Genomic DNA, 17,592 nt, shown 5'->3' on the forward strand with positions numbered 1-17,592 from the left:
AAGATGCCCAAAGGGAAGAAGGCCAAGGGGAAGAAGGTGGCCCCAGCCCCCCGCAGTCGTCAAGAAGCAAGAGGCCAAAAAGGTGGTCAATCCTTTGTTTGAGAAAAGGCCCAAGAACTTTGGCATTGGGCAGGACATCCAGCCCAAAAGAGATCTAACATGCTTCATCAAATGGCCACGCTACATCAGGCTGCAGAGGCAAAGGGCCATCCTCTATAAGCGGCTCAAAGTACCTCCTGCCATTAACCAGTTTACCCAGGCCCTGGACAGGCAAAGAGCTACTCAGCTGCTTAAGCTTGCCCTCAAGTACAGGCCAGAGACAAAGCAGGAGAAGAAGCAAAGGCTACGGGCCTGTGCTGAGAAGAAAGCTTCAGGCAAAGGGAATGTCCCAACTAAAAGACCACCTGTCCTCCGAGCAGGAGTCAATACAGTCACCACCTTGGTGGAGAACAAGAAGGCTCAGCTGGTGGTGATTGCCCATGATGTAGACCCCATTGAGCTGGTGGTTTTCCTGCCTGCCCTGTGTGGAAAGATGGGGGTGCCCTAATGCATCATCAAGGGAAAGGCCAGGCTGGGGCACCTGGTCCACAGGAAGACATGCACCACTGTTGCCTTCACACAGGTTAACTCAGAAGACAAGGGTGCTCTGGCTAAGCTGGTAGAAGCTATTAGGGCCAATTATAATGACAGATATGACGAGATCCGCTGCCACTGGGGAGGCAACGTTCTGTGTCCTAAGTCTGTGGCTCGCATTGCCAAGCTGGAAAAGGCAAAGGCTAAAGAACTCGCCACTAAACTGGGTTAAATGTACACTTAAGTTTTCTGTACATAAATATAATTACAAAATTAAAAAAAAACAGCCCCAAGAAGCAAGCTGGAGTGGCTATTCTAATATCAAATAAAGTAAATTTCCAACCAAAAGTTATCAAAAAAGATAAGGAAGGACACTTTTTACTCATTACAGGGGAAATCTGTCAGGAGGAACTCTTAATCCTTAACATACATGCTCCAAATACAAAAGCACCCACATTCATAAAAGAAACCCTAATGAAGCTCAAAAAATACATTTCACCCCACACAATAATAGTGGGAGACTTTAATACCCCACTCTCACCAATGGAGAGATCATGGAAACAGAAACTGAACAAGGACACTGTAAAACTAGCAGAGACTATGAACCAACTGGAATTAATAGATATATACAGAACATATCATCCTAAAGTAAAAGAATACACCTTCTTCTCAGCACCCCATGGCACCTTCTCGAAAATTGACCACATAATTGGACACAGAATGAGCCTCAATCGATATAAGAAGATTGAAATACTCCCATGCATCCTTTCAGATCACCATGGTCTAAGGCTGGTCTTTAACAACAACAAAGACAACAAAAAGCCCACATACACATGGGAACTAAACAACGCTCTGTTAAACATTAGCAGAGTCAAAGAAGAAATAAGGAAAGAAATTAAGGATTTTCTAGAATTCAATGAAAACGAAAACACAACATACCCAAACCTATGGGATGCAATAAAAGCAGTACTGAGAGGAAAACTCATAGCCCTGAGTGCTTCCAAAAAGAAACTGGAGAGAGTATACATCAGTAACTTGACAGCACAGCTAAAAGCTCTAGAACAAAAGGAAGCAGATACACCCAAGAGGAGTAGACGGCAAGAAATAATCAAAATTAGGGCAGAAATAGACCAAATAGAAACAAAAAGAACCATAGAAAGAATCAACAAAACCAAGAGCTGGTTCTTTGAGGAAATCAACAAGATGGATAAACCCCTAGCCAGACTAACTAGAGGGCAAAGAGAGAGTATACAAATTAACAAAATCAGAAAGGAAAGTGGAGACATAATAACTGAAACAGGAAATTCAAGAAATCATCAGATCCTACTACAAAAGCCTATTCTCCCAGTCTACTCTCACATTGTCAGCAGACATGTATTCACTTACATTAATACTAGACTTCAGAGCTTTCAACTGCAAAATGGAATATCAGAAAGGATTGTCATGAAAATAAAACTGTAAACTGCCTGGCTCATGCTAAACTCTAAACTCTATAATTTTCTCCCCCCTCTCCCTCCCTCCCTCCCTCCCTCCCTCCCTCCCTCCCTCCCTCCCTCCCTCCCTCCCTCCCTCCCTACCTCTCTCTCATTATCTCTCTCTCTCTCTCTCTCTCTCTCTCTCTCTCTCTCTCTCTCTCTCTCTCTCTCTCTCTCTCTCTCTCTCTCAAACAGGGTTTCTCTATACAACCCCAACTGTCCTGAAACTCTCTATATAGACCTAGCTGGACTTGAACTCACAGAAAGTCTTGTACCTTTGCTTCCCCAGTGGTTGAATTAAAGGCTTGTACCACCTACCTAGCTAAACTCTTATTCTTAAAATATTTTTCTTGACCTCCCTACCTGTTTGGGAAAGATTCTCTTCCTTTAATTATGTTTTTTCTTTCTTTCTATACATTTGCTCTCATTTAGCAGTGGGTGGTGTGTGCTATGGTGCACATATAGAAACAAGGGGGCAGTGTGTGGGAGTTGGTTTTCTCTTCCCACCATAAGGGTTCTAGGTATTAAACTCAGAACATCAACTATGGTAGCCACTACCTTTCTCTGGTGAGCTATCTTGCCAACTCAACTGCCTGGTTTTCCAAAATGAAATTTTCACAACAAAGTCTGGGCTTAGGGTTGGGGCTTTGGAGTGTTAAGTACAAGGAAGACTTCACTACTCTGTGAAATTTAGTTAGAAAACACCCACCTCTGCCTGAGTATCCAAGCCGAAACCTTCCTGAACCTGAGTATTTAATGACTTTTCCTTGTAGTTGAAGAAAGATGGGGAAACCATGAGACTTAGTAGAGTCTTTGGGGACTAGCTGCCCTGATGCAAATGCTTAAGCCTCGTGCTCCAGGGCAAACTTGGTTGCCAGTGCTTTTGGAGGAACAGAGCCAAAGCTTGCAGAATCTAGAATCATTCTGTCCTTGTTGGCTATGCAAGGTCGTGCCAGATTTGAGGATTCTGGCTGCTTGCCTGATGTCTTCACATTCTATCAAAATGTGTGGTTCAGGCAGTCGGAGGCCACAAACAAGCTAAACCTACCTACCAGGCAGAAAGCAGCAGGACAGCCCATGTTCCTCCAGAGTCCTCTTTCTGAGCACCCAAAGAAGGAAACAGGCTGAGTTATCACTTACTCAAAATTCCTGGCAGCAAAATTGTCTCAAATTTGGGAATATTGTATATATATTTTGAGATATCTTGGGAGTAGGGCATAAGTCTAAGCACAGAATTCATTTATGTTTTATATAGAACTATGAGTAGGCAGTTAATTTTATGCAATTTTCAGTGCATCTTTCTTTTGACTAGAACCTATCAAGAGATCAAATGAAGAATTTGTTGCTTGTTCTGTCCTGCTGGTATTCAAAGAGTGTTGCAACATTCAGGATGTTCGAATCAGCAAACTTAGCCGGTTTTAATTTGCTTGTCTCTGAGGGAGACGATAACTCTAAATTATAGTTTCCTGGTCTGTCCAGCTACTTACAGAGAATGTGGATTACCTGTGCTATAATGTGTTGCCTTTACTAATGAAAAAAGTTCTGGAAAAATGTTAACCTTGTTGGCCAATGTCCAAAGAGTTAATTAATAATATTTCATTCTCTCTATTTAAAAGTATTTATAATATCTTTTGGGATATTCAAAAGAGTATCTCCATGATCCACAATAATGGTCATGAGTCTGAAGGTATTTGTACTAAAAGTTATACTTAATTAAGCAAGAACAATATAAGCTTCTGAGAAATTTGTATTTCTACAAATAATACTATACTTCCTACATACACAATATATATATGTATATTTTTATATATGTATGTATGCATGCATGTATGTATTACTGCTATCTGCCAAAAATCAGATGTGGCCCAATAGCCCAATAGTTCCCTGGGCATAATTAGTATTTCTCCTGTCAGGATAGTACAACCCAAGCAAGTATTTTACTCAAGGTGACCGTTGTTATGAACGAACCTTCCCTTACTGGGCCACATATGGTTTTTGGCAGACAGCAGTAACTATGCAAAAGTTTGCGCTGGGTGAAAGCTGTCCCATTTCCCAGTACACACAGCTGGCAAGCCAAGGTACTTACTTGGTTAGCACCACACCAAGATATTTCGTATTATTTGTGACTATTGTAAAGGGTGTCATTTTCCTAATTTCTTTCTCAGCTTGTTTATTCTTTGTGTAGAGGAAAGCTACTAATATGTTTGAGTTAATTTTGTATCCAGCCACTTTGCTGAAGTTGTTTATCAGCTCTAGGAGTTCTCTTGTGGATTTTTTGGGGGGGTCACTTATTTATACTATCATATCATCCACAAATAGTGATATATTGACTTCCTCCTTTCTAATTTGTATCCCTTCAATGTCTTTTTGTTGCCTATCTGCTCTGGCCAGAACATCAAGTACTAAATTGAATAAATAGGGAGAAAGTGGGCAGCCACGTCTTGTCCCTGATTTTAATGGGATTGCTTCACATTTCTCTTTACTTATTTTGATATTGGTTATTTACTTGCTCTACATTGCTTTTTATTATATTTAGGTATTCTCTCCAATACTTTTAACATGAATGTGTGATGTATATTGTCAAAGGTTTTTTTCAACATCTAATGAAATAATCATGTGTTTTTTTCTTTTGAGTTTGTTTGTGTAGTGGATGATGTTGATGGATTTCATTATGTTGAACACATCCCTGTATCCCTGAGGTGAAACCAACTTGTTCATGGTCAATGATCATTTTAATGTGTTTGTGGATTTGGTTTGCAAGAATTTCATTGAGTATTTTTGCACCAATATTCATGAGGAAAATTGGTCTGAAGTTCTCCTTGTTTGTTGGGTCTTTGTGTGGTTTAGGTATCAATTTAACTGAAGCTTCATAGAATGTGTTGGGTAGTGTTCCTTCTGTTTCTATTTTATGAAATAGTTTGAGAAGTTTTGGTATTAGGTCTTCTTTGAAGGTCTGGTAGAATTCTACACTAAAACCATCTGGTCCTGGGGAATTTTCGGTTTGAAGACTTTTGATGACTGCTTTTATTTTTGTAGGCAATACGAGACTGTTTAGATGGTTTGTCTAATCCTTATTTAACTTTGGTGCTTGGTATCTGTCTAGAAAATCATACCTTTCATCTAGATTTCCGGTTTTCTTGACTATAGATTTTTGTAGTAGTATTTGTTAATTAAAAATAATCTTCACTTTCTGTTGTCATTTCTCTCTTTTCATTCCAATTTTGTTGATTTGGATACTATCTGTGGTTAATCTGGCTAAGGGTTTATCTATCTTGTTGACTTTTCTCAAAGAACCAGTTCCTAGTTTTGTAGATTCTTAGTATAGTTTGTTGTTTTTACTTGGTTGATTTCAGCCCTGATTGTGATAATTTCCTACCATCTACTCCTCTTGGGTGTAGTTGCTTCTTTTTGTTCTAGAGCTTTTAGCTTCACTGTCAAGCTGTTAGTGTATGCTTTCTCCATTTTCCTTTTGGAGGTACCCAGAACTATGAGTTTTCTTCTTAGCACTGCTTTCATTGTGTCTCAGAAGTTTGGGTATGTCGTGCCTTCATTAATTTCTTTCTTTATTTCTTCCATGACCAAGTTATTTTTAAGTAGACCAGTTATTCAGCTTCCATGTGTATATGGACTTCCTGTTGTTTTTGTTGTTGAAGACCAACTTCAGTCCATGGTGATCTGATAGGATGCATGGAATTATTTCAATTTTCTTGTATCTGTTGATGCCTGTATTGTGACCAAATATATGGTCAGTTTTGAAGAAGGTTTCAGGAGGTGGTGAGAAGAAGGTGTATTCTTTTGTTTTAGGGTGAAATGTTCTGTTGATATCTGTGTGGTCCATTTGGTTAATAACTTCTGTTAGTTTCACTGTGTCTCTGTTCAAGTTTTGTTTCCATGATCTGTCCATTGATGAGAGTGTGGTGTTGAAGTCTCCAACTATGGAGGATAGATTTGAGATTTCAGAATTGAGATTTCACCTTCATGCATTTTTCCACTGACCAGTATAAAGTGTCCTTCCTTATCTTTTTTGACAACTTTTGGTTGAAAGTCAATTTTATTTAATATTAGAATGGCTAATTCAGGTTGTTTCTTGGGGCCATTTGCTTGGAGATTTTTTTTTCCATCGTTTTACTTTGAGATAGTGTCTTTGTCACTGAGGTGTGTTTCCCATTTGCAGCAAAATGCTGGGTCTTGTTTATATATCCAGCCTGTTAGTCTATGTCATTTTATTGGAGACTTCAGTCCATTGATGTTCAGAGATATCAAGAACCAATGATTGCTGCTTCCTGTGTTTGTTTTGTTGTTTCAGGTGGAACTATGCTTGCGCGGTTCTCTTCTTTTGGTTTTGTTGCGAGATTAGTTTCTTGATTTATCTTGGGCGTAGTTTCCCTCCTTCTGTTGGGGTTTTCCTTCTATTATCCTCTGTAGCGCTGGAATGATGGAAAGATTGTTTAAATTTGGTTTTGTCATGAAATATCTTGGTTTCTCCCTGTATGGTAATTCAGAGTTTTGCTGGATATAGTAGCATCGGCAGGCATTTTTGTTCTCTTAGGGTCTTTATGACATCTTCCCAACATCTTTTGGTTTTTAGAGTTTCTGTTGAGAAGTGTGGTGTAATTCTGATGGGTCTCCCTTTATATGTTACTTGACCTTTGTCCCTTACTACTTTCAATAGTCTTTTGTTGTTGTTGTTCTGTGAATTTGGTGTTTTAATTATTAAGTGAAAGGAGGAATTTCTTTTCTGGCCCCATCTGTTTGGTGTTCTGTAGGGTTCTTGTATGTTTATGGGCATATCTTTCTTTAGGCTAGGGTAGTTTTCTTCTCTAATTTTGTTGAACATATTTTCTGGCCCTGTGAGTAGGGAATCTTCAGTCTCTTCTGTACTTATTATTCTTAGGTTTAATCTTTTCATTGTGTCTTGGATTTCTTGAATGTTTTGAGTTAGGAGCTTTTTGTATTTTCTTTGACTGTTGTGTCAATGTTTTCTATGGTATCTTCTATGTCTGAGATTCACTCTTCTATCTCTTGTATTTTGTTGGTGATGTTTTCATTTGTGACTCCTGATCTCTTTCCTAGTTTTCCATATCTGGGGTTTTCTCCCTTTGTGTTTTCTTTAATGTTTCTATTTCCATTTTTAGATTGTGGGTGGTTTTGCTCAATTTCTTCACCTGTTTGATTGTATTTTTCTGTATTTCTTCAAGAAATTTATTTCCTCTAGAGTGGCTTCTATTTGTTTATCTATGTTTGCCTGTATGTAAGTGAGTTATTTGTGTCCTTTAAAAATACCTCTATCGTATTCATGAGATGGGATTTTAGATCTGAATCTTGCTTTTTAGGTGTGTTAGGGTATCCAAGGCTTGGTGTGGTAGAGAACTGGATTCTGATGTTCTCAAGTAGTGTTGTTTTTTGTTTCTTATGTTCTTGCACTTGCCTCTGGCCATCTGGTTATCTCTAGTGCTACTGCCTTTGCTGTATCTGACTGGAACATGTTCCTTCTGTAATCCTGGTTGTGTCAGAACTCCTTAGAGTCCAGGTGTCTCTGCGATGCTGTGATTCTGGAATCCTGAGATCCTTGATGTGTCAGAGTATCTGGGAGTCTACTTGCCTCTGGGACCCTGAAATCTTGCTGTGTCTGAGCTCCTGAGATCTTGTTGTGTCAGAGCTCATGGGAATCAAATTTTCTCTGAGTTTTGCAGGAGTGGGTCAGTAGCCAAAGCCCTGGGTCTGCTCTGGGCACAGGTGCAAGCTGGAAGAAACCTGTGCCTTTCACTGGGCAAGGGTTTGTGCTTCCCTGGTTCCTGTGGGGGTTCCAGTCATACTAGGTGTTGAGGTAGATGTTATGACCTGAACTGTGATCTTAAGTGTGTCAGATCACCTGGGAGTCAAGCTTCCTCTGTGATCCTGCAATCTTGGGTGTGCCAGAGCACTTGGGAGTGGAGCTTTCTCTGGGTATTGTAGGAATCGGGGTGGAGCCAGTACCCTGGCCCCACTCCTCTCCAGGGACAGGTGCTGTGGAGAGCTGTTTTGGCACCCCTGAACAGTTGATGGCGGAGTATTATTAATTTTATCCCACGACATTTTGGGGTTAGCCAAGGCAGGAATCTGGCCTCTGTGCTATGCCCTGCAAAGGCTATTTTCGAGCACATCTGCATCTGTAGCCATAGGCAGGTTTTAAGAATAAGGTTTTAAGGAAGTACATTTATATCTCTAGTACAGGGCATGGCCTTTTAGGATGCAGCTTGGGGAAGTACATTCTTATTTGATGCTCCACGCTGTATCCTTAGTGATGCAGAGTGGATTTTGGAATGTAGGCACAGCAGTATCCATTCTTGTCTCTGACCTTTTCACCTGACCTCCAAGATTGTTAACTCATTTGATCCCAGTCTCGGAACAGTTGTTACCATTTTTGCCTGTTATTAAAACAGCTTAACAGAGGACAAATAAACAAAGGCTTTGCTTTGGCCAAGAGGCTTAGGCCTCAAGTCAGGCCGAAGTCATATTGCAGCTTTTACTAACTTGTCTTTTTCTTTCAATCCTCACTCCAGTTCCGGGTGGACCCCTTGGGAGTTCGAGCTGGTCTCGGACAAGGTGCAAATTATACAAAGCATGAAGAACTATGCCTCTACCTGGGTGGGGGTTCCTGTGTCCCTGGATCCCAGGGTTCCCAGTTACACCAGGTGATGGGGCAGATATTACAGCCTTACCTGTGACATATGTCACAGGGCATGTCAGAGCACCTGGGAGTGGAGCTTCCTCTGGGTATTGTAGGAGTAGGTGTCTAAGTATATATATATATTTTAGTACAAAATTTTGGTATTTAAAACTTTGACTTTTTACTTAACATATTTAGTTATAGTGTTAATTTATGGTCAGTGGAGGAATTTAACAGCTTCAGAAATTTAGAAATTACTATTAGGGACAGTGAAATACAGGTTTTCTTCCTTATAAACATGCTTCCTCTGTCTCTTTGTCTCTGTCTCTCTGTCTCTCTCTCCTTTTCTCTCTTGCTAGCTTTTCATTACGTAGCTCAGACCGACCGCATACCCACGCTCTTTTCTTGCCTCTGCTGCACAGTGCATCACCGTGTGAGGCCCAGGAAGCTCTTCTAACAGGAAAAGTTTAAAGTCCTCATCTCTTATTGATCTGCTAAAAGTTGTTATTTGATGGTGAGTGAGCCTTGGAATGTCTCGAGAAAAGTTCTCATACCAGATTTTGTGAAGCAGTCAAAATCCGTCCAAAAAACCCTGCCCACTTTATATTGATTTCCCGCTGCTGCTATAACAACATGTGCTGAATTTAGTGTTTAAAATGACTTGAATTTTTACCTGGTTTCTGGAGGTCAGAAGAATGAAGTCGGTTTCACTGTGCTAAACTCAGGGTCCTTCCACACTGTGCTCTTCCTGGGTTATTGAGGGAAGACACCATTCCAACTTCTACTTCTGTCTTCACAACCAATTCCTGGCTGATTTTCCCTCCGGCTGCTGTGAAGGGCTGTTATGCTTGATTACATTGGTGCCAACCAACTAGACATGCATAATTAATCTGCTCATTTTGTAATCCTTAATATAATATAATCCATAGAAACTAATAGATTTACAGGTTTTAGAGATTCGCATGTGCTCATGTTTTCAACCTACCACATTTGCTTAGCATGTGGTATTTAGAATAAGAGACAATTTAGATTATGAGGAGTAAATATGATATTCATGTGAATGAATTCACTTGGCACAGGCTCTACTGCCATTTTAAAAATATTTTCTTCCAGTAGACTTTTTACACCTTCAACATCCACTTGTTTTGTCCAGTACGCATTTGTCTTGCACGCATTGAGTTCTCAGCAGCAGTGCCCACGCATGCTCAAACAGAACTCTTCAGTGGATGCCTATTTACAGCACCTGACATTTCCCCTCTTTCTACTTTGTCTGTTTATCAGCTCAATCAATAACCTTTCACAATCCAGAAATCCTGCCACTTGATGTATAATGTGCATTTTCAGGACATTGCTCATACCTAAGATGGTAAAGATATATAAATTCTTCAGCAAATACTTATTTAACTTCATACGGGATCATCTTTAGATGAAAAACAAAGTATGTGGTAATTTTTATGAAAGTGGTTCAGTGAGTGTATTAACTTCTGGTAAGTCTGACTTAAAAGATATGAACTCAGTAAACAGTACGAAATACTACACATGCATAAAACATACTGGGGGGGGGCAGCTGGAGAAAAAGGAGGGTTGGCTTTCTGGTTAAGACTCAAAAGATGTTGATGAATTTGCCACCATGCAGAAACTGATTCTCTACCATCAAGACTGCAGTCCCATTTTATGAGTTCTGAAAGGGCGTCTGTTGGGCAGTGGGAGACACATGTAACTCAGACTTTGCAGAAGTGGCTCAGCAACAATGTGCAACTGCTCAACAGTCACAACAGTAAGTAATTCTTCTGAGGAAGGGTTGTTATATAACTCAGACATGGGATAAGACTGGGTTACAGTACAATGGACTTTCTGACGGAACGATTACACTGAAGACCCACAGGCTGTGTTTTCCCTCAGAAAGAATAGGTATCCAATTCTGTAGCATTCCTTGTACTTCTGATACTACGCAGTACCTCTTCCCTTCATTGTAAGACAGGGTCTCAGTTTGTATTTCAGGTTGGTTTTGAACTCAAGGCAATCCTCCTGCCTCTGTCTCTTGAGAGTTGAGGCTTACAGGCATGAGCCACCATGGTGCTTCTTGCTTTTTCCCCATTTTAATTAATGCCATGTTTCAAGTAATAAAAAGAATGCATCAAGTTGTCTTATTGATAAATATTCTTTTCATCAGAAAATTCTCCTTATCTTTATTGTCAGATTAGATAAGGGAATTCCAAGATATGCTCATAATTATTATTGAGAACCAAACACATTCTTGCCTACTTTCATTATGTAACAGTGCCCTACTTCCTCCCGAAAATAAGGTCAATTACTTTTGCCTGCTGTTTTTGATATGGAAGGCCTGAACCCAGGTATTGGAGTTGAAAGGGACTTTTACCTTGTGTCATGGTAGAAGCAATAATCTTCTTTTCTGGTTCTCCAAACCCACAGAGCCCAGTGTTTCAGGATGGGAAGTACAGGCTACCCAAGCAATCCATTAGAAACGATGATAGTGGGGACATGTGGGGGGTTGAATATGCTTAGCCCAGGGAGTGACACTATTTGGAGGTGTGGTGTTGTTGGAGGAAGTGTGTCACTGTGGACATGGGCTTTAAGACACTTCTACTAACCATACGGGAAGCAGTCTTCTTCTGACAGCCTTCAGATGAAGATGTAGAACTCTTAGCTCCTCCTGCATCATGCCTGCCTGATGCCTTGATGATAATGGACTGAACCTCGGAACCTGTAAGCCAGCACCAATTACATGTTGTCTTTATAAGATATTCTTTGATCATGGTGTCTGTTCACAGCAGTAAAACGCTAAGACAGGATACTTATTGAGACCCACACCCATATATCCTTAGTGAAGATGTGACATAGTAAAAAGGTATCCAATTGACAGGCATTTGATGACCTGGAGGATAAAGTCTCACCTAAAGAAGGGTACCAGTCTCATCTCCATGCTTGTGTCTAAGCTTTGAAGCCAATAGGCCATTAGACTGTTCTACCGGATATCAGCTTTGAAGGTAAAGTTGTTAATAAGATTAATGAATCTCATGGTAATGTGCCCACTGCTATACCTCCTTAGCTTGACTTGGATGCTATATAAGATGTCATTCAGTGGCTCACACACTCCACAAACCTTTAAATAATGATGTCTGCTGAGGCTTTAAATCAAGAAGAGGAAAACCACATCCAGAATACACACATCAATCCCAAGTAATAGGAATCCGTTTCCGTAAACAGTTAGAATGGGAAGCATTCCCTTACAGGCTCCTGTGTGAGCATTTGGGTTCCAGTTGTGGTGTTGTTTTAGAGATTATAGAAGCTTTGACACATGGGACATAGATGGTGGAACTGGGTCACTGAGGGTAAGTCTTAAAGGTTAGACCTACTTCTGGTTCCAGTTTCAGTGCCTTGCTTCCTGTCTGCTGCTGTGCTGCGAGGAGTCCTGTATACACACACTCCTGCTACTGTGGACTCTGTCACGCCTTCCCCACCATGATGGGTGGAGATGTCCCTAAGACTATAAGTCAAAGTAAATTCCTTTTCTTTAAACTTCTATTGACAGGCATTGTGTCATAGTGATGAGAAAATTAGCTGATAGATGAGGAAGGCCAGCTCCAACGTTTTTGTTCTCTCCTAGGGAAAAGTGTGTGTGTGAGTGTGTGTGTGTGTGAGTGTGTGTGTGTGTGTGTGTGAGTGTGTGTGTGTGTGTGTGGGAGAGAGAGAGAGAGAGAGAGAGAGAGAGAGAGAGAGAGAGAGACTTGGTTTTTCAAGATATTAGTGTTGCTTTTATTATAATAATAACATGAAATGGAAGCTTAAGGATCCTTTGGAATGTCATGTCTTGCTGGGGCAAACACATGAACAAGTGTTTTCCCGAAGTGGACACAGGCAGAAGACTAAGGCAGACTCGTGAAGGAACATTCGGCTGAAGCAGACACAGGGAAAGAATGCTCTGCTAAAGCAAGCATGTAAAAGGACACATGATGAAGGATTCTTCACTAATGACACACATTTATTGGTCTGGCTTACGTTGCTTAGTTGAGCTGCATTTCTCAGGACTCTATAGAGAGACACACTTCAGAAATACTTCTGGTGGTGTGCTGCAGGCTCTCAGCACTCCCACAGACTTGTGCTGATTGACACAGTGATGTCATCTGAGCCAGGTGTATGTGCTAATGGGAGACATGGACACATGGTGTTTGGAGGGTATAAATAGGACTCGATGGACAGTGGTGGGGGCTGAGCTAGGCTTGCTTATAGAGCTAGCTGTGCAATGGGTCTTGTGTTTTCCATGATCTTTGCTTCTCTGAGGCACAGCCAAGAACTTCTGACATCCCTCCTAGTCTCTCCTGCTTATTTGTGCTGAGGCTGAGGCCTAGCTGTCTCTGCTAGGTAATGCCGTCGCTGCTGATTTTGTGTTTGCTATCTCAATTCTACCTAACTGGACTGCTGTTGTACTTGTGGAGTGTTTGTGAGTGGATCAGAGCTGCCGCTACTAACCTGTGAACTGAACAGCCAATTTTCGGACAACATAGACGGTGTTGCTCCGAAGAACCTTTCTAAACAGGTCCACTTTCCCTGTATCCTTTCCTCTGTATCCACTACCTCTGGTGGGCGGTGGGCTAGAAGGGAGGCTAAAGAGTTTAAGAGCCAGCATTAAAAATAGGCACTTGAAAAAAAACAAAAGTTACAATAACATTGGCCTAACTTTATTCTAAGTTACTCTGGAGAGGTAGCTAGTAGCCAGCCTCTCACAGTTCCCCTGAGGCTGGAAACTGCAGTCTCTGGTATTTAGCACCTCATCTTAAAACAGTGGGGAGTTAAGTAAAGTAGCCTTTGTTCAGTGCCTCTGAGAGGACTGGGGGTTTCTACAATTCCTTGTCTAAGTGAAAGTTGCAGGAAGAAAAAGGGACACCTTGAAAAGTGGTTTTAATCTTTATTTCTAAGTTCTTCTCCAAGAGTTCTCTCCAAACTTTTTTTTCTCTGCTCTCTTTGTCCTTAACACTTATACATCTTTCAGATCACATGGCAAAACGTTCACCACAAGTTTACACATAAATTCAAATCATAAATTGAATAAAAAGTTTACAACAGAGATTTTTACATATGTATTCATTTATTAAGACTAGTTACCTAGTCAAACATTAATTTTCTATCACTGGCTCCACAGGTTTATGTAAAGTTATGACTGAATTATCATTGAAGTTTTGTGTAGATAAACCCAGTCAATATTTTATCTTCTGTCCTTGTACGGACAACAAATCATTAGTTTCCTTTTATGACCTTTGGTTAATTGTTTCTCAGCAATTGTAATGTGTTCTAAGTTGTAAATGCCTGATTTCTATCTCAGAAGCAACTAACTCGTGACACGTGGAGACTGGCAGAGTTCTAATTGCAGTTTTGATATCAGAGAGGTCTTAAATAGCAGTCCTACTATAAAAGGCTCAATAATTACTAGTATAATTTTAGGAATTTCTATAAGATTAAATCATCTATGTATCTATATAGCACCATTACAAGGCAGTGCATCTTCATTGATCTGCAGAAATCTACTCAAAAGGGTGGGCAAATACCTAGTCACACACACACACACACACACACACACACACACACACACACACATACACACTGTTTTTAATCTCACTTTCAGATGCCCCCTTTATGTGCGTATGTGTTTTTTTTGTTTGTTTGTTTTTTTGGTTTTTTTTTTTTTTTTTTTGTATGCCAACTTGGGAGCATCTGCTTATAGAATACAACTAACTGATAACCATTCATGGCTGTTTTAATATAGGTATATATTATATTATGTTTATTGCATAATGTTTGTGTGTGTGTGTGTGTGTGTGTGTGTGTGTGCTAGCACACGTTGGTTGAGAGGACTCAGCCAGAGCCAGGCTGATTCCATGACAGGTTGCAAACTGGCACTTTAGGAGACTAGGTGCATCCTCTTCCACTGAGGCCAGAGAATGCAGTCTAGCTAGAAGAACATATCTCATGTACAGGCAACAGCTTTTGGGGTAGCCCATACTCCAGTTGTTTGAGACCCACATGAAGCCCAAGCTACTCTTCTGCTACATATGTGAGGAGGCCTAGGTCTAGCCTGTTCTTTGGTTGGTGGTTCAGTCACTGAGAGTTCCAAGGGTTCAGGTTAGTTGACTCAGTTGGTTTTCCTGTGGGGTTCCTATTCCCTTTGGGGCCCTTCCTCTTCCTTGAGAGACCCCAAGCTTCATCCACTGTTTGGCTCTGGGTGTCTGCATCTGTTTGAGTCAGATGCTGGGTGGAGCCTCTCAGAGGACAGTTATGCTAGGCTCCTGTCTGCAAGCATAACAGAGTATCACCAATAGTGTCAGGGGTTGGTGCTTGCCCATGGGATGAGTCTCAAGTTGGGTCGGTTATTGGTTGGCTATTCCCTCAGTCTCTGCTCTATCCCCTGTTCCTGCATTTTTTTGTACACAAGATACATTTTTGGTAGAAAGTTTTGTGAGTGGGTTGATGTTCCTATCATTCCACTGGGAGTCCTGCCTGGCTACAGGAGGAGACTGTTATCACCTGTCTATCTGTCTGTCTGTGTATTTGCATTTGTGAGGTTGTTGTATTTATGTAGTGTGCATGCACATGTGTTCACATGCATGTGCAGGCCAGGTGAATCTTGGGTATTGGTATCATTCCACATTTATTTGTATTATTGTGAAAAACTTCACTTATTTTTATTGACTACGTTGCTTATTCTTTTTGCATCCTGATCACAGCTTTCTTTCCTGCATTTCCTTACAGTCCCTCCCTCTCCTCCCTTTCTCCACAGAAAGGGAGAGGCCTCTGATGGGCATCAACCAGCCCTGGCATATCAAGCTGCAGCAAGAATAGGTGCATCCTCTCCCACTGAGGCTAGACAAGGCAGCTCAGTTAGGGGAAAGGAATCCAAAGGCAGGTAATGTAGTCAGAGACAGCCCCTGCTCCCACTTTAGGCGTCCCACATGAAGACCCAGCTGCACAGCTGCTATGTATGTGCAGAGAACCTAGGTCTGTCCCGTTCATGCTTTCTGGTTGGCAGGCGCCATAGCCACTGAGCCATTCCAGTTCTTGATTTATAAGATTGCAGGGATGCTTAATATAGTTCAAATTTTTTTCTTCTTAATGGCTCTGGAAATCTTTAGCTAGGTGGGATGGCATACCTTTAATCCCAGCTCTCGAAAGACAGAGGCAGGTGAATCTCTATGAATTGGAGGACAGCCTGGTTTACATAGTGAGTTCCAGAACAGCCAGAGCCATATAGAGAGACCCTGTCTCAAAAAAAAAAAAAAAAAAAAAAAAAAAAAAAAAGAAGTCTCTGACAGAATGCAACTTCTTCAAGCATTGAAGAAGTGCTAGAAGCCCTTTAGTTTCATGGCAAATATAGATCAATATAGCCATCAATTAGGTACACCAGACAATGAAAGGCCTTTGCTTTCTTTTAATAAAAAAGTATTGGATCCTTGGAAATCAAAGTCTTATTTGAGAGCTCCTGAAGCGATGTGAGCAAAAAACATAAAAGGAGGCTAAATTTCATTTGATAGGGTATGGCTGGTACTACAGAGAGCCTTGTAACTATCTTCCTCTGAGGACAGCTGCCATGGGACACAGCCGGGCAGAGGACACAGCCTGGCACAGGCAAACCACCTTGGCTGAGACAGGAAGAAGGCTGCTGAATTTTACACACACAAGCTGATGGTGAGGATTGAACTCGTAGCCCTCCAAACTGTGTTATTTCTCAGTAGTTTTCTACCATGGGATTTTGCTGAGTCAGCCACAGTACCATGAAGCGGATCACATGTTGTTCATAGGAGCACCAATGGAGGGCTGGAGAGTGGGTTCAGGGGTTAAGATCACTGGTAGCTCTTGTAGAAAACCAGGATTCAGTTTTCAGCCCCACATTTAGGCTGAAAACCATCTGTAACTCCCGCTCCAGGAAATCTGATGCTCTCTTGTGGCCCCCATGGGCACTGCACACATGTGGTCCACAGAATGTATGCCTGGAAAATACTCATACACCTAAAAAATATATTAAAATATGAAAAGAGATGCTAATTGTCACAATGTTTAATACAAGGTACCTATACATGTAATAGAAAGAAAAGAAGGCAAGAGGCCTGACAAAGCCTTCTGAGACAAAAGAACATCCCCAGATGCGAGTGAGTTCATTTTGTGTTGGTTATTTATCTCCTGCTGGATATGGGACTTGGCCGTCAGTGTGTTTTCTACATCCAGTGAGAGTCTGAGCAACGCCAAATTTTTCATTTGTGAGCAGTTATCAAACGGAGGTAGCTTCCATGTTAGGGTAAGTAACTTGTGTCCACTTGTGTTCCCAACACTGGGGTCTCACCTGACCTAGACCTGGGCAGGCGCCGTGCTTACGGCCCGTCTTCTTGAGCTGTACGTGCAGAGGTCTTGCTGGGTTTAGAAGCCCTTGTTTCCTTGGTGACCAGTGGATTGTGGGTCCTGTGTCTGCTTGGGGAGGCAAGACGCCGGTAGTGACTGTCCTTCTTACCCTGGACTGTCACTGGGCAGGTGTTGGGCCAGAGGGAAGTCCAGGGCAGATCCTGATGAAAAGCAAGTCTGTGTTTTCAAATTATTTATTGCCATGGTGGAAAGTGGATGTGTAAAACCATACCCCACTTCTCAGGGTGGGCCTGAAATTAAATACCATGTAGGGAGGAGTGCCTGGGAAGGAAACTTTACTGATTAAACACTCCAGGGCTCTATGTACCTCATTAAAATATAAATCTCTGTTTTGAGCCCATGTGACCTGTGGCCATGTCTCTTTTCCTATTGTCTTGGTCTGAGATATTAGAGCTACATGTGGAGGGGCTTGGGGCATTTCCCTTCCATGACTAATGGCCACAAATCTATGGGGAGCTAGAGCTAATG

General features: G+C 41.3%; 1 pseudogene across 1 annotated transcript; it reads left to right on the plus strand.

The window, feature by feature from the left end:
• LOC308432931 (large ribosomal subunit protein eL8-like) lies at positions 1-805 on the plus strand (annotated as a pseudogene). Its single transcript has one exon. The product of its transcript is annotated as a large ribosomal subunit protein eL8-like (transcript).
• The last annotated feature ends 16,787 nt before the right edge of the window (positions 806-17,592 follow it).

Source organism: Micromys minutus (assembly GCF_963924665.1).
Source record: "Micromys minutus genome assembly, chromosome: 19".
In the NCBI taxonomy this organism is placed as follows: Eukaryota; Metazoa; Chordata; class Mammalia; order Rodentia; family Muridae; genus Micromys; species Micromys minutus.